This window comes from Lissotriton helveticus, chromosome 2_1 (assembly GCF_964261635.1).
Source record: "Lissotriton helveticus chromosome 2_1, aLisHel1.1, whole genome shotgun sequence".
Lineage (NCBI taxonomy): Eukaryota > Metazoa > Chordata > Amphibia > Caudata > Salamandridae > Lissotriton > Lissotriton helveticus.
This window is the reverse complement of record NC_136059.1, coordinates 1,638,263,236-1,638,285,674: the sequence shown is the minus strand read 5'-3', so window position 1 is coordinate 1,638,285,674 and position 22,439 is coordinate 1,638,263,236.

Here is a 22,439-nt window from a genome sequence, read left to right as displayed (position 1 = left end):
CGCTCCTTCGAGCAAGTTAACATCAAGATCACAGGTTTCATTTTCTTAAGGATGAGTCTAATTTCTGTACTTTGGGGGCAAACTCATAGCAGTCAGAAAAGGTAGCAGAGAACGTGTCAACTTTTGGCACAAACAAACACACAAACATGTATGTAACACTCTTTTAATACCTATGGGTAGAACATATCCATAGCATCATAGGTCAGGCCTATAAAGTATCGTTGTGGTGAGAAACACAAGAGGGCATATTATCAAGACAGGCGTAAAAATTATCGCCGTTTTAGCGGCAGAAAACTGCCGCTAAAACGGCGATAATGGGCTTGATAATATGCTCTATGGAATTCCAATCGAAGCCCATGTTAAATGTCCTTCACATTTAACAAGGGCTTCAATAGGAATTCCATAGAACATAATATCAAGCCCATTATCGCCGTTTTAGCGGCAGTTTTCTGCCGCTAAAACGGCGATAATTTTTTCGCCTGTCTTGATAATATGCCCCAAAGAGTTTTTGTCTAACTCTGGGGAATTCCACAGAATGGAACACTGTGAGTTATGCCCACCCGTAATACATACATACTTAAATACATACATGTACTTATACACACATACATACATACATAACTGCATATAAATCGATAGAAAAAAGGGAGGGAATTCGTAGAGGAAGAAAGCAAAGAAAGGAGGACGTACAAGCACAGGAAAGAAGAGAAAAATAATAGGAAGGGAGAGAGAAGAAAGGGTCTGACAAGTAGCAGAAACCAGGACAGCATGGAATAGTGGTTGAGGGAAGAGAAAGCGATGCATGTTAATATGTATGAAGTCTTTCTTACGGCCCAGGTGTGATTGACACTTACACATCACTCAGCTCCCCTGAGAGTGTAGTGTCAGCACAGAGACCCCTACATTGGCTCACACTGAATACTAACTTCCAATTACAAGCGCATAAAAATAATGTTATGGAAGGCGGTGCCGCCATCTATTCTGGAATCAATACATCACACGCAGCCCCATTCTGGAATTAATAAGGTGAGCTTCTCCTGGGAGGATCGGAATCAATAAACTGCAGATTAGGCCAGTCTTCAACTTCACACCTTATCTCTTGGCTCTACGCCGTCTGCCACGCGCGTATCTGCAGCAACACGCTGCGCGTGGATGTTCTGCTTAAAAAGACACGGTTTTAAAATGAAATCCCTGTCTTCAGATGTCGAAGCTCGTGAGATAACTCCACCGACCCCCAACACTCGGCACCAAATCAAAGCAGGCCTAATTGCGCGGAGGAAATGAAATGAATTTGTAAAGCGCACTTATACCACAACTGGGGTTTTCTGGCGCTGTACACATACCACTGTGGAACCCTTCCTGGCTTTTCCCTGTGAAATGTCCACTCCTAGGTACCCCCAAGGTGAAGCCAGGCATCCCAGCACTGTTGGGGCTGTTGTGGAGATTAAGCAAGCTATTGCCCAAAGTTGCAGAGTGGGACCCATGATTAGAATAGCCACAGAGGCGAGAATTATCAGGTCCGAGGAAATTGAACCCAAGACCCGCCGAGGCGAGAATTGAACCCTGGTCCCGGACCAGACCTCTGCATCAGGTTCTGCCACTCTAACCATTGAGCCACACTTCTCCACAAAGGATATGTATTGCAACATTTACAACGTTTTTTTCTAACACTTCCTAACTCAACAAAGCTTGTGAAGTATTACCCTTTGCCATATTTGAGTGAAAATAGAGGCTTTTAAGGCAATTGATGTTGCTCAAGGTAAAAAAAACTTTCAGAGAAAAATTCTGCATAGATTAGCCATTTTGCAGAAGTAAAGTTAAAGTCTGCATACTCTTAGATGGTCGAATCGGTTCGCTCAGAGAGAAAAGGGTCTTGCAATGCTGTGAAAATGATCTTTCAATGTCCACTTGCGGAGGCAAAACTATACAGGGAAACTTTAGAAACTTTGCAATGGGTGACTATTTGAAAAAAAGCTTTGCGCCACACTAGAAGCCACTTTCAATAAACCATGGTTTCGCTGCCACAATTATAATCTGCGTGGAGTGGAAATGTACTCATGGTGGCGCAGGGACGAGACATTCCAGAGTAAATGTTTCCTGCCGTCTGTATGCTTCGTTAAGGATGATAGGATCCACTGGCCGCCATATTGCAAAGGAATGTTGCATTAGTGTCCATCGAATTAATTTTTAACCCATATTCTGACAAACTAGGACAAGCATGCATGCTATATATATTTTTAAAGGATCACCCAGGTTTGAGAATGTAAAACTCAATCATCAGGAAATGGAAATAATGTAACACGTCAATACTGCAAGACCAGGATCAAATCACAGTCATCCATGGTTGGTGAAAGAGAAACTGCTGATAGACGTGGTATAGCACTTTCCCAACTGTACTGATCACATCGCTTCTGGCTCCACAAACAGCACTAGAAAAGGCATACCCGCCCTACTCAGGATGACAAATACAAAAAGAACAATTGATGGGCGGAATGCTGAACAATGTCAAACATTCACCCCCAGTACAGAGATCTGGGCCTAAATCTATCATTTTTGTCCCACCACGCCATTCCAGTTTGGACCCAGCTTTCTGCTTTTGCTGCCCTAAGTGAGAAGGGTATGCCAAGACGTTTATTACCATGCTCACTACGCCACTGGATTCAAGCTAGCCTGGCTTATGAGGGGTTAAACCACGAAATCAGTCCCAGGATGCTTGTTTCTGGTCCAGGGAGAACCTGGCTTGACAGTTCAGGCTGCAGGATTGGCTCCTTGATGTGGGCGGAGGAGCGTCGCCCCAATTTTTTCTTGCAGTGCGAGAGGCAGAAACATAAAATGGTGTTTTAAATACCATTTTATGTTTCTGCTTCTCGCGCTGGGAGAAAGCAGATTTGTATGCTTGGTTGGGGGCGGGTCGGGGAGGAGTGGCTTGCCCAATGCTGTGGGCCCTGACTGTTTGGTCGGTCCTCTGGGGCCGACCAAACCAGTCATGCATGCTCTCCATTTTCTCTATGTAGGCTGCATGCAGCCTACATAGAGAAAATGGCCTCCCTACAGGCGCCCAGCTACGGGCCGTCCTCACTAATCACAACGGTGCCATTGCAGCGTTGTGATTGGCTTAGGGGAGGGGAGGGAGGATGCCTGCTTCCTGTTCCCGGAGGCAGGAGATCAGGAAAGGAGCAGGAAAATGCAGGCGTGGGACCCGGGCAGGAGCTGGACCCGGTAAGGTATTTTTTTTTTAAACCCCCCTGCGCAAACCCCTGCGTGACCCCATCCCGCGAGTCATGTGTGACGGGACTGTCGGGCTGGACTATTCCCTTGAGGAGCAGGGTCAAGACTGATTTGCATATGGCTGGGTCCAAACTGAGGTGGCGTGGTGACAAAAAAAAAGATGGATTTAACCAGATCTTTCTGACTGGGGGTAAATGTTTGCATTGTTCAGCATTCCTTCCATCAATTGTTCTTTTTGCTCTGCTCTACCAGCACTTGGCAAAGGCCAAAGGATGCTTCTCTTATCTAGAGAACTTGCAATGTGACTACTGGTGCCAGTCATGACTTTTTGTTGAGTTCACATCTAAATTAAAGGATGCAACTACTACTGCTGCTGCTACTACTTCCACTACTAATATTAATAACATTAACATTACCTCTACCACTACTAATAATACTGTTAAGCTACTACGACTACCACCACCACTTCTATCACTACTATTACTACTAATAGCAATACTATTAGCAGCACTATTATCAATGGTTCTACTGCTAATAATAATAATAATAATGCTACTACTCCACACTAATATTACTAATAGTTCTACTATTACTACTACCACTACTACTGATACCAACACTAATAATAATACTATTAATACTACCACTATTAATATTAGCAACAACACTACTATTACCGCTACTAATAACATAACAAATTATAGATGGGTAACAGTGAATTACGGCGGGGTGTTCACCGAGGGGTTCTGAGTGACATCAACTAGACAATAAGAGCAAAGTTTGAGTTGTCTATGATGTCACGCAGAACCCCGAGGTGAAAAACACCCCAGTAATTCACATTTAACCATCTATAATTTTATGTTATGTATGGTACCCCAAATCTGCTGCTTTCAACTGCTACATAGGGTACAGTGGAGTACTGGGTGAGCCATATGTAACATGGCCTCTCTCCTGCACCCAAAATGAAAATAATAAAAAATGACCTTGCCTCAAGCCACCCACCCCTACCACTCTCAGTGCCCTCTCCTCCAGAAGCTGCTCTCCTTGATTTCAAGCACTGCTCGGACAAGCTCTTAGAGAGCCATATAACACATAAGAGAGAGAAAAACTGCACTATTTGGCTCAGAGGACGTATATGGTTACTATGACCTTTACGTACTGTTAGATTTGAAATGTTATTTCCATAATGCACAAGAATCTAAATGTTCCCTTTGCTATGCTCAAACTCTATTCTGTGTTAAGTTAGCATTCATGGCGCCATCTTTATTGGTGCCATCTTGTTTTGTAACAGAGATCGAGCACCTATCTTATAATGCTTGCCTAAGCAGAAAGGCTGCCTCTGCGCCTCCAGCTTGTACCTCTCAAGGTTGAAGCTTCACTGCACTAATGAATGTACTATCTATTGTTGCGTACCTTTGCGGTTAGATAGACCCGTTCCCACATCTTAGCATGCTAGGCACCGGCCGAGCTGCCTTGGGGTCGAGATAGCATGTACCCAGCCCTGTGCCGTTGCTCATCCTTGGTTGCCTTCTTTGTTCTCCATGGCCTGAGCTGGAAAATTCCAGTTTGGGCGAGACTCTAGAGGTGTTGGAAATGTATATTTTGTGTTATTGTGTGGACGGAAAGGCAGTCTCTCTGCAGTCATCTCAGGAGACTGTTCAGACTGGGCTCTGCTTCAGCCTATTGCTAATAAACTAGTTGGTTTGTATTATCTACTGTCTGACCTACTCTTCATTTATTGGGAAGGCGGAGAGGTGGTCGTGAGTGACCCGGGTGACCATAATCGGGTCACTTCCTTCATTACTGCTGAGTAATCTTGCTAACATGTTTCTGCCCTTCCACTAGAGCCAAATGGTCTTGGGTATTCTTCAGGGCAAATTATATAAGAATAAGGAAGAGTATCATAGAAAGAATATAGGATAGGACCTACCTCTCTTCAAAATTTCACCAGGAACTCTAACCTAATGCTTAAAGGCAATTGCCTGATGGTCTGTGGACGCCGCCTATGGTCACACTTGCGTCAAGGTCGACTGCTCACGTTGGTCCTACTGTACCCCATCGAACAGCCGAATGGTAAGCTCTTAGGGCCTCATTTATGAGAAATGACGCATTGCTGCGTGAAACCAGCGATGCGTCACTTCTCAGTGCGCACTCCTTGCGACATTCCTGATGCATCATATTTAATGTATGACGCATCATGTTGCAAGGAGTTACAGATACGTCAGTATATCTGACGTATCTGTAAGCGCAAAAGTGACGCATTGCTGGAGTGTGTCACAAAAGTGACGCAACTCCAGCAATGCGTCCTTTCACATGGGGCAAGCCCCATGTGAAAGGGCCTGTGTCAGTCTTACGCCTGCTGTGAGGCAGGCGCAAGATTTTGACGCAACGGCATCCTAAAAGTGACGCAGTGAAATCTCATAGATTTCACTGCATCACTTCTACGACCCTTCCTTGCGTCAATACGCCCCCCTTGCATGCATTATACCTGGCGCAGGTATAATGTGGCGCAGGGGTTTACAAAGTGACGCATCTACCTAGATGCGTCACTTTGTAAATGTGGCGCAACAAGGCGCATTTTTTACGCCAGTGGTGCATCACAAAAAGTGACGCACCGGCGGCGTAAAAGTGACGCACAGCCTCATAAATGAGGCCCTTAGCGAGCCCAGCTAGAGCAGCCTAGAATGTCATTAGTAACACCACCACTATCACTTTAACTACCACTTCTTCTGATAATACTAATAATAATACTACTACTAATATTACTACTATGTCTACTACTACTACTTTCACTACTACTATAAATACTAATACTACTAGCATCTCAACTACTGCTGCACTAGCTACTCTTCACCAAACTTACATAGTACCACACACCCACAAAAGAGTTATAGGATCTCGAATAAAGTTGTGTGGCACCTTGTTATAGTGTTGAACACTACAGATTTCACTTTCATGTTTCCTGTTTGGGAAGAAGTTTTTTGTTCAAACCTTAAACTTGGCTTCCCAAGCAATTCTTGAATTTGTTTTGCAGTTTGCTCACAGCATTACAGTAGCTGACAAGAAAAGACCTATACACTATCACACTACTAATTTGTGTAGTTTTTTCTTCCCGTTTGCTGGTTTTTAAAGACTTCTACTCCTTTGTCGATGACCACTTCCGATGCACTTTGGCCTAGGCATGGACTTGGTCAACTACGATGTAGGTTGTCCTGTGTTGTCTGGTGATTTTGGAGTATACACAACACTTTAATTTGATGTCTCAAACCTGAGCAAATTGTACAGCTTTGGGTAACAAAACTCCCACTTCTTAATTAGTCAGCACCTCATTAAAAATGTGAGGGACCAGGTCTTAGCCTCAGCTAAATAAAAAGTTGTCATGCTGTAGTTTGGCAGTGTTGGTGCTGGTAAATTAAGGACCTTCGGTGGTAGGAACAACAAACAGGGGTCAAGAGGGAAGAGCTACCCCTCCCTGGTTGACTGCTCTTTATTGTCCTTCTCTACTTTACCAGCTCGAAGGAACTGGAAACTGTGGGAAAGTGAATGCCTAGAGCAGGGTTCTCCAAAGTCGGTCCTGGAGGTTGGATCCATGCCACATTTTCAGCATATCCCCAGCTGAGCTCGTCATGAGGCACAGTGCTCGTGTGCTCATGACGAGCTGAGCTCGTCATGACCACACCCATTTCTATTATGGTCCAGCACAGTAGGGGAATATCTCAAGCATCCAAGGTGTTAAAAATCAGCCATGGATCTGGCCCTCCAGGACCGACTTTGGAGAAACCTGGCTTAGAAGATGCTATGGGCACCATTAGAGGGGGTACATATGCCCATGGGGATCTGACATGGTCAGTTTTCTAATACATAGAGCCCACACAGGATCACTGCATCAACATGGTCCCACCTGCGCCCTGCCTTGTCTCAGACACAACAGCAAACATGCACACTCCCTTTTCAGCTTCTACAGGATTAGCTCACATTGTTTTACGCCATAACCACAACATATCTCGTCTTCTTTGTCCCAGTAAATATTCACTTATTTGGCATTTCTTATCCAAGTGAATGACTGACAGCTCAAATAGCATGCCCTGTTTCTCTAAGCTTATGAACTGCAGGTGTATTTTTAGTTTCCTATTAGGGAAGGTTTCATGAGATCAGCTTCCACCCACATGCAATTGATCGACAACAGGCTGAGGTACCACTCACAACACCCTTCCTGAATCCCAAAGCACGCTAAAATCAGCAAGGGGCTCTCATTCGCACGATTAGTGGTACGACTTACATAACGCTTCGCAAAAGTGATGTTGTTTGCATATCTTTCCATTGTTCGCTCCCCGCACACAATTAACTTTCTATTTGTGTGGCGCTGTCCGTTGTTTTGCTCTGCATCGTGACACTGACTTCATCTAATGAATGATTCCAAATATAAATGTTAATCAGGGCCACTGGAACAATGAATTGGGGGAGCATCAAATTATGCGGCTGGTTGACTAACTTATGCGGCAAGAAAAGGCAATTTATGGGGCATACAATGGGACTTTTTTAATACGATTATTTCATTTAATTGTAATTTTTACACGTGGTACTACTGCTTTTGAAACGATTTCACCTCATTAATACCAGCTTAACAACAAAAAAACAAAATAAGCAACTGAAAGATGATAGATGACCAGGTCCTTCCACTACGCGCGAACACATCGCCCCATTTTATGCAACTTTTGATCTGTTTGAGCTAGAAACACATTTTTTGTTAAAATCTTCTAATTATGCAGCAGATGATGGATTATGTGGCAAAGGCATCAAATCCATAATTATGCAAAACAAAAAGCCATGGGCACAGGATCGCACAAGTCCAGTGGCCCTGGTGTTAATAAATTAAATTGAAAAGCCATGAGCTAGTATTGTTCCTTCCGGGGAACATCACTTACAACGCAACTTTTACCACGCAGTGCTTTTACATCGCAGCTTTTACAGCGCAAACCATTACAACGCATTTCGCTGGGGGGCGCTCTAGGATAGGGAATAGGTTAATTTACTATCCAATAACCTTCCCTACTATCCACGGGGACTGGAGTTGGAATAGTAAATTAAATAATTCACTATCCAGCGCCCCAAAGCACTATGCGTTGTAATGGTATGCGTTGTAAAACTCGCGTTGTAAAAGCATGCGATGTAAAAGCATGCGTTGTAATGTCGTACATCCGTTCCTTCCTGTTGGAGGGCTTGAGGGAGTAGAGGGGTTTATGCCGATGTCCATAATGACACTTATTATGTTTTTGCTAAGACCTTTTGTGTGTGTGTCTGAGTGTCTGTGGCTGCTTGTGGGGCACACAGTGCACCCTCCTAAGAAGGAGGCCCCTTAATGCCGCATTCTGGCACGCTCATCATCATACTAGTCTATGACATCCACTCGAGGAGTCACTTACTTTCGGTGCTCACCCCGCGTCATGTCCAGCACCTTGTGGCCTAGGGCCATGTTCTTATACCTGACCCACACAGTTCCCGCCCTCTTTGTTCCCTGCTGGACACCCTGACACTCACTCACACAATTCCGTATCGAGAATGCTGGTAGCTGAATTTGCTTCCTGTTCTGAGCATATTAATTATTTGTGTTGGAGGAGGAGTTACAGGGCGATCCAGAGGCAGTTTGGTACACAAGGGTACCATTCCAGGGAGCACAGCAGGGGTGCTCTGTGCCAAACCCCAGGAGTCTTTACGGCAGGACCCTGGAATGTAAGCGATGGCACCCCATTAGTCCCTCAGGCGTTTGCAAGCCTTAGCAACCGGGGGCTTGCCTGGTAACACTCCACCCCTAAAAAGGTGTGAGTAATGGTCTTGGGCAGGTGGTTCACGGTATTTAAGGGAGAAAGGGCCCCATATAAAATGTTAGCACTGAATGGGTTGGCCCACGATGCTGTTTGGCTAATCAGGTGGGTGGGTAGCTTAGATTTTTTGGGCAAAAGAAGGTACCTGCTAAGGAACAATAATTAAGGTCTGGGACAAAGGGGGAAACAAACCACTGCATTATGATGTGAAGTGCCATTAGACCATGGGTATGAATGTAACAAGTGAGTGAGAGAATATGTATGTGTGCAAGAAGAGAGTGGAGCTGAATGCATGGGGTAAGAGATTGGTATGAGGTATCTTATTTTTGTAAAACTTTCTGTGTAGAGATTTGTTTTCTTGTGTCTTTTAGTCTAAAGGCCTTTGTTTTCGTTTTTTAACAAGAAATGACAAAAATGGTCAAAGTATCAGCATGATATATTGGATCAAATTGTATAGTGTTGTATACATTGTATGTACTCACATTATATTTTATGTGTAATTTAATTGAGATATGTAAAATAAATAAAGGAACAACCAGTACAAAATGAGAATTATAATAAAGAAATAAGCAAAATGTTCACACAAGAAATAAATGGTTTAATACAATTTGCATGTGGGCAGTTTTTGTGAGCTACTTCTAGCTCTTCATGAAGTCATACAGGTCTAACGGGGCTTCGCATCGTAATTCAGTGGGGAGCTTAGGTTACTCATCACTGCCTGCCCTTGGATCGTCCGTATGCTAACCCACCACATTGACATATTTCAATTATGAAATAAACCTGCAGCAAACTGTTTTTCCACTAATCTATGTGTTGGGTGATTTATTTAATTCTATAGCTATTTGCCATTGTTTTCAAGGGAGGGTTGCTGATGTTGACACTGTGTGTGTGTGTGTCTGTGTGATCGAATGCAAGTTTGTGTGCGCTGTACAATGGGCTATCGATGATTCTCACATGCCAAGTATACACCGCCTATAAAGGCCCGCAGAAAAAGTGTGTTTCAACTGTTGAGCAACATCACGCGTGCCCAACACAGAGGCACAGCAGCTTAAGCCTTATATAGTCAGCAGTTCAAGTGGCAGGGGTAGGCGGCCTTGAGTCCTGGCATTTCACTGATCATGAAAGGGCACCCAGCTTAGGGTGACCAGGCGTCCCCATTTTGCCAGGACTGTTCTCATTATTAACCATCTGTCCAAGCAAATTTCAAGAAATTTAGCTCATGTCCCGGTTTTTAGAGAGGGTCGACTGAAAAAGGTGGTAGGTTGGAGGTGTTTTATGTTTTACAAAGCAGGGAAAGTTAGCAGTTGTTTCAATAAAGCAATTTAGGCTACTGGGTTTAAAAATGACATTTTACGAATGTTCTTATTGCCTGTTCTGTAATTCTCTGCCGAGCAGCGCTCTCATCGCTTGAAGTAAAATTTTAGTCCTTCTTCTATTTTTTGTGAAATGTCCCGGTTTTTGGCTTTAAAATTCTGGTCACCCTAACCCAGCAGCACTTCCCAACAAGGTGGTAACTGTTGGATATGGACAGCACCAGCACTTTTCAGGAAGACAAGGGTATAGCATGAGCCTAGCCTTTGTACAATTCCACTTCAAGCACTGTCAAGAGCAGAGACTTTCCTCAAAAGAGGCCTCTTTGAGACCTCCTACACAGACCTCTCTGAGACCTCCTACACAGACCACTTTGAGACCTCCTACACAGACCTCTCTGAGTCCCCCTACACAGACCTCTTTGAGACCTCCTACACAGACCTCTCCTGCCTCCTTTCAACCTCCCTCCCCCAGATACCTCCCACCGCCCAGCTTTGAACTTCGGCCCGCCTGCCACAAACCTAAGTCTCCCTCCAGCCTCTGCCTCTCCCTGGTCTCAGAGGGTCTCTGGAGGTGGCCCCTCGGGGGCAACAAAAAGAGGAGTGTGTGGGGACACAATGCGACATAGAGATGTCAGCAGGCCTGCCCCCGCGCGGCGCTCAGAACACTGGGCCCAGTCACAGCCGGGGCAAGTTTTGGCGCCCGGAAGAGAAAGATGACTCGAGAGGGAAGTCTTTCTCCCAGTAGGAAACAAGTGTCCTTTAAGAGGCGCATGAATATTCCCAAAGAGTTGGGGGATTCACGACTTCACGATGCTCTATCCGCAGCCTATTAATAGCCAGTGACTCCATCTGGCGCGTTCTATTCAACTCAACAGGCGGCGTCACGTGTTTACGACGCATCTTCTGGGAGTTGATTCGTTGTGTATTCCATGATCAAAGAAGAGGGCACCCAAAATAACAGTGCACATGAAACGCCTGAATTCTTCTTTTTTTTTGTTTTTAAGAAATATTACACGCTTTTTAAGAGGCAAGACAAACTTGGCAGATCAGAAAATAACTTTATAATATGCGTAACGTGTGTGGAAAATATCCCAGAGGACCATAAAATGGCAGCCAGGACATGCCTGTTGGCAATCTGAAAGGAGAGGGTGAGAAGTGGCAAGGATAAAAATGCAAAGGGGGAAAGGTGGGTCATTAATGATCCCAAAATTTACATTTTAATCTGAAACCAAAAAAAAGATGAACACCCAAATGTGTACAAATGCACATGCTAATCTGCTACTGGCATTAAAGTGATTCATATCAACAGATGCTTCCTCTAATCTTGTTTTTGAAGTATTTACATTGTCTTAGAAGTGGTCAGTCTGTTTAATATACACAAAAGGAGCCCATGTGCAATAACATAGGAATACAGTCACATGCACCAAAGAACGCTAAACGATTGGGTGCATTAAGACATGTATGTGCATACAATCCGGCAGGATTGTACCACTGCATATCGACCCCAAGAATATCGCGTTACGCGAATATCGAGCACAGAATGTCGAGGGACAAAATATCAAAAGGTAAGTGCTTCTAGGAAACAATAGATTTGCTATTCCTAACTCCACATCTATGTACCTTGAAGATATATGCACCCAGTAGGGTTTCAAATGTGGAGTTAGGTGTAGAAAGTCTAGACTTTTTTACCTGTGAATATTTTTTTCCCAATATTTTGCCCCCAATATTATGTTTCATCGAAGGTGCACATGCACAGCAGGACTAATTCGAGAGATTCAAATAGATTTGAATACATCCACAGATGTTGCATAGGCCTACGGTCTGTAGTATGTATATATGTACAGACTGGCTGAACCATCCCTCCAGTGTGTTCATAATCTCAAGGGCACAAGAAAGGCGATGTGCGAAGAGGATAGAGAATGAAACAGGAGTCGTTTTGAGTGACACAGGAGTAAGAGACTGAGCAGTAGAGATGTTAAGGGATGGGTAAAGTGGGCAATTGCCCATGGCCCCTACCTTCCAAGGGGGCACCTAGGAAACTGAACTTTCTCTCTGTTTGATTTCTGTCCATGCTATATCTTTAGTTGAACCTCTTTCTCTCTCTGACTAGCTCAACCTCTGACTCCCTGTGCATGGGAAATTTTAGGTGCCTACTTTGGTGTGACCCTGCTAAATTTTAACATATAATTAGCATTCTTTGTTATCGTCGGGCTTGAATTTGCATAAAATGGGTAATCAATTCACAGTTCTTCACTACAGAGCCTCCCAAAATACGTCTTGCCCGGGGCCCCCAAAATTCTTAAGATGACACTGAACTAGTACTAGGACTGTAGCAGATTTATCGGGGGATTGGGTAAACAAAGTGGATTATGAGGTTTGAACATTGGTTCTGTGCACTACACAGGTCTCATGGTATGTTTTCAATTCAATGACATTCTCAAGTTGACTTGGGGCTGGAAGCCAGTCGTAAGGATTAAGGGCAGTTTTTGTTTCTTCTAATGTTGTATCTTTTGTTTTTATGTTACGTATGTACTTCATGTATGTATTTTGTTGCTTTTTTGTATAGGATCATCGTGCTGCCTTTCTATCACTTCTGAGCGGGAGATAGGAGCATTGGATGCAAGTTCAGATGAGGGGGATGGCAGTAAGTGCTGAGATGCAGTTGTGCAAATTGAAACAAGAAACACAATTGAGAGAATGCAGGCAGAGGCAGGAGACAGAGGAAGTGCGGTAGTATTGAGGGTTGGAATTTTGGCCATGCAGGGCTGGCTTTAGGTCAGTGCAACTGGTGCGGTCACACAGGGCACTGACCTGGGGGGGAGGGTGTGTGCTGTGTTTAGCAATAACTTATCATTTAACAACATCTGCAGCAAAGTCTCTTCTGCATCCAGTTTTCAGGCAGCATTAAAAGTGTCAAGGTAACTCTTGTGAATAATGTTCTTTCTAGAGAGAGAGATCAGAGTTTTTTCTAGTGGGATTTTTCATTTGCCATAAGGTTGAGCAGAGGGTTAATATGCGGGCTGCAGAGAAGCGTACCCTGCAGATCACAGATCCTTATTTTATGTGGATAACTGAGTGGATTACTGCTTTTCCCACAGAGACCTTAATGTCACCGCAGTTCCTAACATACAACCCTAATGTAGAACAGTGACTGTTCCGAACTGTTATTAAAGAGCTGAATGCAAACTGCATAATATAAGTTAGGATGTTCTGTTTTTCCCCCCAATCTTTCATTATTTATTCCTAATGTTGTTGAAAAGTGTTTGTCTGGGTAGATATACATTCTTATTTGTAAAGTCAGCCTTTATCAGTGCTTTAGAACAGCTTAAATGTATGGGTAAGAGTGACTATAGAGAGATGAGGGGCACTTTTACTTTTGCCTGGTGGCCAAGAGAGAATCCGAGGAGGACATCATGGGGGAGGGTGTAGGTGGGGTGTTAGGGTTGACAAAAATGTTTGTCGCACAGGGCGCCAACAGCAGTAAAGCAGGCCCTGAGGCCATGAATTGAGATTGTGCATACCTCTGGCTACTTCACAATGCGTACATTTTGACTACTGGAAATGTATGTGGCTCAGATGCAACGTTCAGAATGGAATTCGAAGTCAGCTGGCAGCAGCAGGCTACAACTTGGCCTGCAGACACTGAAAACAATGAACAATCGAGAAGTGTTGGGGCTAACCACTTATACGAGACGAGGTCAGTGGGTCAGAATACCGTAATGGAAAGGAGAGAGGAAGAAGGGAAATTAAAATCTTGCTCTAAAGTCCGATGGCATTTAAGGGGAGGAGAAACATTTCGTTTTATTTATTTATTTATGAGTGTTTTGCAATGTATGACAGTGCTTAATTTGCACACAAAAAACGTAGGTGCCAGGGCTCTTGTAAGGAGGCCACTGCAGCTTGCACCACACATTGCCCTTCCCATGCTGCCAATGATAGTAACAACACAATTATGAACCATCACACTCCTAAAAGGATAGTGTTTGGACTACCCAGGTCCCAATAACTAGAAGAATGGCTTGAGCGGCAGGTAATAGTCATTTTTAATGTATATTGAATTAATAATTAACTGTTGGTGTGGTCATCTCTAAATTAGCCAGACAGCTCCACCGGTGTTGATAATTAAGTGCAAGTGCCGAACACCGGAAACCACCATCTCAAATTAAGCACTGATGTATTGCCTATGCCTTCGTGTTATTCACTGCTATGATGTAGTCTCCCGTCTGATCATGGCAGCAATGGCATAACAGCGAGGCGATTTTTCCAGACCTCCAGACTCTATCTCAGGTGAGCTACGTGTAGTGTAGGTATTTAATCCGAATAAGTCTAAACTGTGACACAATTAATCCAGTCTTTTTTTGAACTGCATAATATGTTTCATTTTGCTTTCCCACCCATATTTTTATAACATTTTTATTCATATCTATAAATCGTACGACGCTGAAAGAAAAATGATGATACCTTTACAATGAAAACAGCGGAAATGACAACATCAGAACTGAAGACCACCTAGTGTTTTTCCAACCAGAAGCCCAAGACATTGCTTCCTAGCATCGGGTTCAAAAGAGATGACAGAATTGTTTTTATAAATTATTAGTTACCATGGCTTTGCTCCGTGATGTTGTCTAGTGCTTAGTTGGGGGAAAGCCCTAGAAACTGAACCAAACACTAGTTGAAGTTTCTCTATGAAAATAGGAATAGTGTTGTGTAGTGTAGTGTTAAATAATTGCATCAGGCCTCATCAAGGGCAAGAGGCACACAACAAATCCAACAAAACAACAGGATACAAATCAGTACAATACAATGTGTCGTTGACACATTGCCGTGATTTGACAGAAATACAAGCAAGCAATGATTTGTGTTCAAATAAAGCTACAATAAGATCGTCGACAACCCTTTCCAGCAGGAAGTGGCAGGTGGAGCCTTGTGAAACATACACCTGGCGCACAGCTGGCGGCGATCAAAGAGGGGGCATGTTGATTTCCTTCCAAAAGATCAATTTAATTGCAAATTGTTTGCCTTCAAATCGCGCGTGATGGTTCAGTAAACTTCAAGAATTACCTTCAAAATAAGCCGCCCTCTCCTGGTGAAATGGACACCAGACGAGAAACGACAGGAAAGACCGTGTGGAAGGAACCTTGCGGGGCATGCAGGAAGCATCACGCTCACTAGAATAAAGGTGTACCTCAATATAGAACCTAGAGAGCTTATCTGAGAATGAGAAGGTGGTGTCAGGTGATGAATATCTTGTATGTGTGTGTATTGTTCTCACCTGAGTAATCAAGCAATATTGCTTATCATCACAATCAATACGTTGCGTGCAACACTGAACCGTGTTTTGTCAAACACACATCTACTGAGTGTCAAATGGGAGGCCAAATACCGCTAGTAACTTGGACTCAGTGTGCACAGCATACATGAATTTATCTGACAATGTAAAGCAAATTCTCCTTTTTCTAATGCAAAGACCAATCCTAACCTCATGGTCCTTGACCCAGAAGATTCAACAAACGATAAACATTAAAAGACCCACAGTTGATTCCAATCAATGATATCAAGTTCAATGCAATTCTGGACCACGTCCCTTCTTCAGGGGCCAATCTAAATGAAAAAATAATAATTGTACAGGTGGGTGTTACCACAGTAAAATGAATACTTTATGATGTATAGGCAAATGTTTGCACTGAACTTTGGCATATATATCATAGAGTGTACTCATTTTGCTGTGGTAACAACCATTTGTATTAGAAAAAAAGAGAATGTTCTTTATTTTCAAAATAAAGGCAATGTACTAAAAATGTATAACAAGTATATGTGATTTACATTGTCAGATCAATTAATTTATGCTGTGCACACTGAGTCCACGTTATTAGCGATACTTGGCCCTCCATTTGACAGTCTGGTGAGGAACACCATACCATAAATTTCCATAACGAGAGAGTGCGTCACTTCAATGCACGAGGGGCATGCCGTGAGTACTCGGACTTCTGCTCCTGCACTTCAAGTACTACTGGTGAGAGAGAACTCATAGCTTTAACACACCTGCTGTACTAGCGGACAAATATGGAAGCTCTAGCGAAAGCTAACCTCATCATAGTAGCATTGCCATGCTTCGAGTGATCTAATACTACTAGGGGTGTGCAAATTTGCAAACGTTTTTCTCAGAAACATCAAAAAAATTCAAGGAAAACTTTGTTACTTTATGAAGTTGCAAAGTTCCAATATTTATGTGAAAATGTCAACTATTGAGACAATGTATGTAGCAAGAAAAAGACATACTTGTGCCAATGTGCATAGAAAAAAATCGCTAAACATAAACTTGCAGAGAAAAACCGTGCATACGTTTCCCATTTTTCCTTTGCTTGATTACAGAGAAAAATCTTTTGCAATTTATTTAATATAATAACCACATTAAACTTCACAAATCTTGCTTGCATAAAAAAATCTTTCCACACCCCTTACCTATTACTTTTTACAGCCAAATGTGCTCATAAAAAAGTCCTGTCGCTCTTAGTTGTTTTCTTTCAAATCAAACTCTCCAAAATGGATGGCCCTAGGGAGCAATGGTGTAGACCCCAAACATTCAACTACATAAGAAAAATATTTATCCCCACAAAATCGAAAGTGTCTCAAAAGAAAAACGATGTTGTTAGTGGAGCTAATTGTCTCCAATTTACCATATACAGTGCCTCTATGTGTGGATCGCAACGCTAAGTCATGTTGGTTGAATTCTAATCGTACAAGGCCGCAGCACTATGAGAACCGACCAGTGGTAAATGGGTACTACACAAACAACATGTCACATATATCTTTAGGCAGCAGATCTGGAAACGGGCATGAAGCAGTCAAGAGCAACCAAAACTATGGCCTTCATTGACAGTGGCCCGTTAATTCCAATGATCCTGGTAATGGAAGTTATTGGACTCATCGGAATTATGGGTTCTGTGGAAACAATGCTCATCAGTGGTAGTGCCCTGCAATATCTTGTGCTTCAAGCAGGCGAAGTATCTGGATGAGTATAGTGGGAAACGTGCAGAAATCAACATACATCCAATTTCAGCATGTTCATTCACAAATCTCAGAATTCTTCTTATTTCACGGGCCTCAACATTACCACACAGAATCACCAGTATCTCTAATTTCAGGGCAGGGAATTAACGGGAAAGATTACGAGGCACCCTTAAAGAGGGCATATAGCCGGTTCACTGTCTAACTCAAGCATCTTGGGTTGTCAGTGTTTCGATAAGTGCTGGCATGGGCGTCACTCAGGGGTAGCCAAGAGTGGCAAGTGCTAACCTTTGCTTGTGCCTTCATAAATCACACTGCAATTGCTGGCCCTGGTCTCATGGAGGTGGTGCTTGGAACAGAAAGTGAACAGGAATCAAAGAGGGAGAGATGTTTTTAGTAGTTTTCTCTCTTTTCCCTTCTCCTAAGACCTCAGGAGCAACAATGAAACTTAGGGGCTAGAGGTTGAACAAGTGATCATTTCATTGGGATCCTGAGCGTTGAAATAACAGCACTGGCGACTGAAACACTTGATTTGACACATACCATAAATTGCAAAAAGTATAGGGTCCTCATACTGCCAAGTCAATGGGCCTGAACACAGATTTTAGACCCAGGTGCAGGTTCTGTTGTCAAAGAGCTTTTGCGCGATCCAGTTTTGTGACTTCATATCAATTTACTGTGAGAGGTAGGGCAGCCAAAAGACGTGCAGAATTTAAGGAACTTGGCCCCTGGTGTTGCCAATGCAGGGGGATTTCTCTCGTCATAGTGGAGACTGATGGCTGGCAGGTTCAGGGCTGACAGGTTCATGGCTGGCATTTGCTCGAAAATTTGTGCCGCATTGCTTGGATGTAACCCCTTGTGCTCAGGTTCTACCAGTAAGAGACTACCACAAAAAGTGAAAGTTAAGAGGGGGGAAACAGGTTACAGTATGAGTGCTTGAATTTTGAAAATAAATAAATGTGCAGCAGCAGTTTTAGGAGCTTTCCACAAACACTAATAAATTCCGAGGCTGCCAAATACCACGTCTTCCTTGTTTTGATTTCACCTCAACTCTCTTTCATCCACTACTCTACACTTCCTGCCTCTCATCCTTGCAGTTTATTTTTCATTACTGCTATCTCTATTTGTCTCAGTTTTCCTATTCTCGTTGTCCTTCTTTTTCCCCTGCTTTCTTTCTCTTGTTCTAAGCCACAGTCCTCCATGCCAGATTTTTAGCATTTCCCCATTTAGATAAATGTAGTTATCTTAAAAATCTGGCATGGATCTGGCCCTCCAGGACCGACTTTGGAGAACCCTGTTCTAGCCCAAAGACTATTGATGGACAATAAGTCCTGCCCCTCCAAGAGCCAGCTGGATGCTTTATGGTAGGTTTGATGGTAGTCGTTTTCTATGGCCATTGAGTTAGATTAAAGGTGCTGAGGTGCATGTCCATGCTGGTGGCGTAAAGGCAGAGAGATGTAGCTATTGTCCCAGACGTGTCCCACAAAGTGCCTGTAAGGGATGAAACTGGAAGGGAACTTATGAAGGATACTTCCAAGTTGTGTTTCGTCCTAATTATGCATGTCTGAAATATTTATTACCCACCAGAAGGTCTCTAATTTTGCATTCCGTGAAACTCAGAAAATTCGATGAATTTTGAATCTGTGAAATGTTACACATTTTTGCTACATGACACTGAGCAAATAATGTCTTCCAGGATGCATTATTTCATCCCTGTCCCCTCTCTCCTTGTTGGTATTTCACATGACTTTTGAACATTAGGTATGCACTCGCGTTAAAATTTCATGTAAGATTATGCAAAAATGTGTAGGGCTTAATTCAGCTTCTTGCACTGTAGATTGTGCATTCATTAAAAAATCTTTTTAAAGCAAAAAATGGGAATTCCGTGACGTTTTAGGCATGCCTCCTTCGAAAGAGTGCACTGGTTTGATACTGTACGGATGAAGCGGGGTTATTGAGGGACACTGTGATGTGGCCTGCTGCCATTCAGAATGACAAGAAGTGTCAGTGAACAGCTGTCCCGCCTCTCTGATGGGTGCACGCTATCCCCATTGTGAAATGAAGTGTCAACTTCAGCGAAATTTAAACTGTTACAAGACTTCTCTGAATGCCAGAGGCAAGAGGCGTTCAAACAGCCCCCGCTGGTACCTGTGTGAGGGTGTCCAGATTGGGAAATTTCAACACTGGTGGTCTGAATTCATCATATCACCAATAGCTGGCAGTGGCTCTGGCTCCTGTTCCCACTGAGAGGCAGGAGGACCCCCAACCCCACCTTTCAGCAGGCCACCATTCAGTCCAAGGCCAGGAATATGATATATATGAACATGGAGAGGATATGGCTTAACAGCCAGAGCTGCCGACATTGCAGCTGGAGGAACAAATTCGAGCCTCGGCGTTGGTTCACCATCCTGTGATTCTGGGCAAATCACATAGGGCCAGATGTAGGAGCCCTAATACCGGTCGGTAACGGCGGAATTCGGCCGTTACCGGCCAGTATTTGGGTTTTCTGATGTAGGGGGCCTATATTTTACCGATTCTGTAAATTTACCGAATCGGTAAATTTACAGAATCTGTAAAATACCGAATCGGTATATTTACCGATCTGGTAAATCCATATGTAGATGACACTCCTGAGAGTGCCACAGGCCCTTAAGAGTCGGTATTGTACCACCCAATCCTATTGGGTGGTAAAATACCGAATTCAGGTGTGCATGCACATCTGTGCATGCACACCTGTGCAATGTGACACACAGACATGCCCTTAGGGCATGTATGTGTGCCACATGGCACACAAGCCTGTAGTTGGGGTGCTAGAGGGTGTCAAAGTGACACCCCCTGCACCCTTGCAGGATTCGGTATTTACCAATTCTGTAAATACCGAATCTGTATTTCCCATTGATTCCTATGGGCTTCAAGGCCCATAGGAATCAATGTGAATTACAGATTCGGTATTTACAGAATCGGTAAATACCGACTCTTACAGAATCGGTAATTGAAATATGAAAATTACCTACATCTGCCTCCTTCCGATTTACCTACTCTTAAATACCGATTCGGTATGAGTCGGTATTTAAGAGTAGGTAAATCGGAATTACCTACATCTGGCCCTTAGTCTCCCTGTGCCTACTAAAACATAATGGGCCAGATGTAGGAGCCCTAATACTGGTCGGAAACGGACGATTTCGGCCGTTTCCGACCGGTATTAGGGTTTTCTAATGTAGGAGCATGCTTTACAGAATCGGTATTTTACCGAATCTGTATTTACAGATTCGGTAAAATTACCGAATCGGTAAATACAGACTCGGTAAAAATACCGATTCTGTAAAAGCGCATGTAGGTAGCACATCTTTGAGTGCCGCAGGCCTTTCAGATTCGATATTTTACCACCCAATCCAATTGGGTGGTAAATACCAAATCCAGGTGTGCATGCACATGTGTGCATGCACACCTAGCCATGTGACAGACAGACATGCCCTTAGGGCATGTCTGTGTGCCACATGGCTCACATGCCCGTCTTTGGGGTGCTAGAGGGTGTCAAAGTGACACCCCCTGCACCCTTGCTAAAATCGGAATTTACCGACTCTGTAATTACAGAATCGGTATTTCCCATTGATTCCTATGTGCTTCAAAGCCCATAGGAATCAATGGGCAATACCGATTCGGTATTTACAGAATCGGTAAATTCCGAATCTTAACGATTCGGTATTTACAGATTCTGAAATACCTACATCTCCCCCCTTCATATTTACCACTTCTTAAATACAGAATCGGTAAAATTCGGTATTTAAAAAGTGGTAAATAAGAATTACCTACATCGGGCCCAATGTGTCCTTGTAGAAGGTAACTGGTGCTCATGTAAAGCGCACCAATACTTTAGGGTGGAGTTCACGCGCTATAAAACTGCAAATTAATATATATATATTTATTTTGGGGTTTTTTAGTGATGAGTGAGTAAAATCTTGGAAACTGCGATATCCTGAGTTGCGGCATCCCTTTGTTTGAAAATTAATACTACGGATCTGATTGCTTCCGTTGCTGCCTGCACCAGTTGTGAGCGCAGAGTGGGCTGGAGTCAATTTGTTTAAGATATATATGTATAAATGTAGGGAATGGTAGTGTAAGGGGGGCCCTCACCACATCTGCAGGGGACCCCGTCGTTTTCTGTTATGCCACTAGCCCTACAAGTGCTCTGTGCTGAAAACAGTGGTGGGATATCCTGAAGTCCTTCAGGTATGGCTTAAGCACTTATAAGTCAAATTTGTCGCAGCGGGTCAATTATCTAATGATAGCAATAGATATCACAACATTTTTATTTACATTGTGAATTCATCACAGTTTGTTAACTCACAGTAAGATACATAAATACTAGTTAGCAAACATAATACTAGATGGCAAACACAATAAAGGTGAATAAAGTGTTTAATGTGTATCAATACATAACGTATGACAAATAATGTGTAAATCTTAGTATTTACATGCTTATAAATTGAGATCGAAATTATACGTATTGTTTCAATGGTATGTTGATTCCCATGGGTATAGATAATCACTGTTGATACATTTTATATCAAAGATGTGAGTCTTTAGGTTTTAAACATACAAACCAAACCAGAGAGGGGTTCCTTCCAAAATGTACAAGCAGCATTGGTTTAAAAAATCATTGCTAGCACTTGTGTGGAGAAAGCACTTCTTTGGCAGGCCTTGTAGAATAAGCAGCTGTGGGTTATTATAAGTATCTATACGTTTCCTTTCTCTACCATTACAGTTAAAGAGCATTCACCAGGACTCAGGTATTCCAAGGGCCACGAATGAGTAAAATATGACAAATTACATTTTACATGTCATTAGACGTGAGTCAATGTCAGCAACAACCTAAGCGGGTCACTGGGCATTGAATAATAAAACGAATTCATATCCAAAAAGACTTGCCCCAGGTACAGGCTCAAACATAATCCAGAGTTACCACTAGTGCTGTAGAGAGCAAGAAACAGAATCTGTTCCAAGGCATCACCAAAAACGTGCTGAGCAGCTTGGGTGAGTAAAGCTGAAGCACTGGAAACTAGAAAGT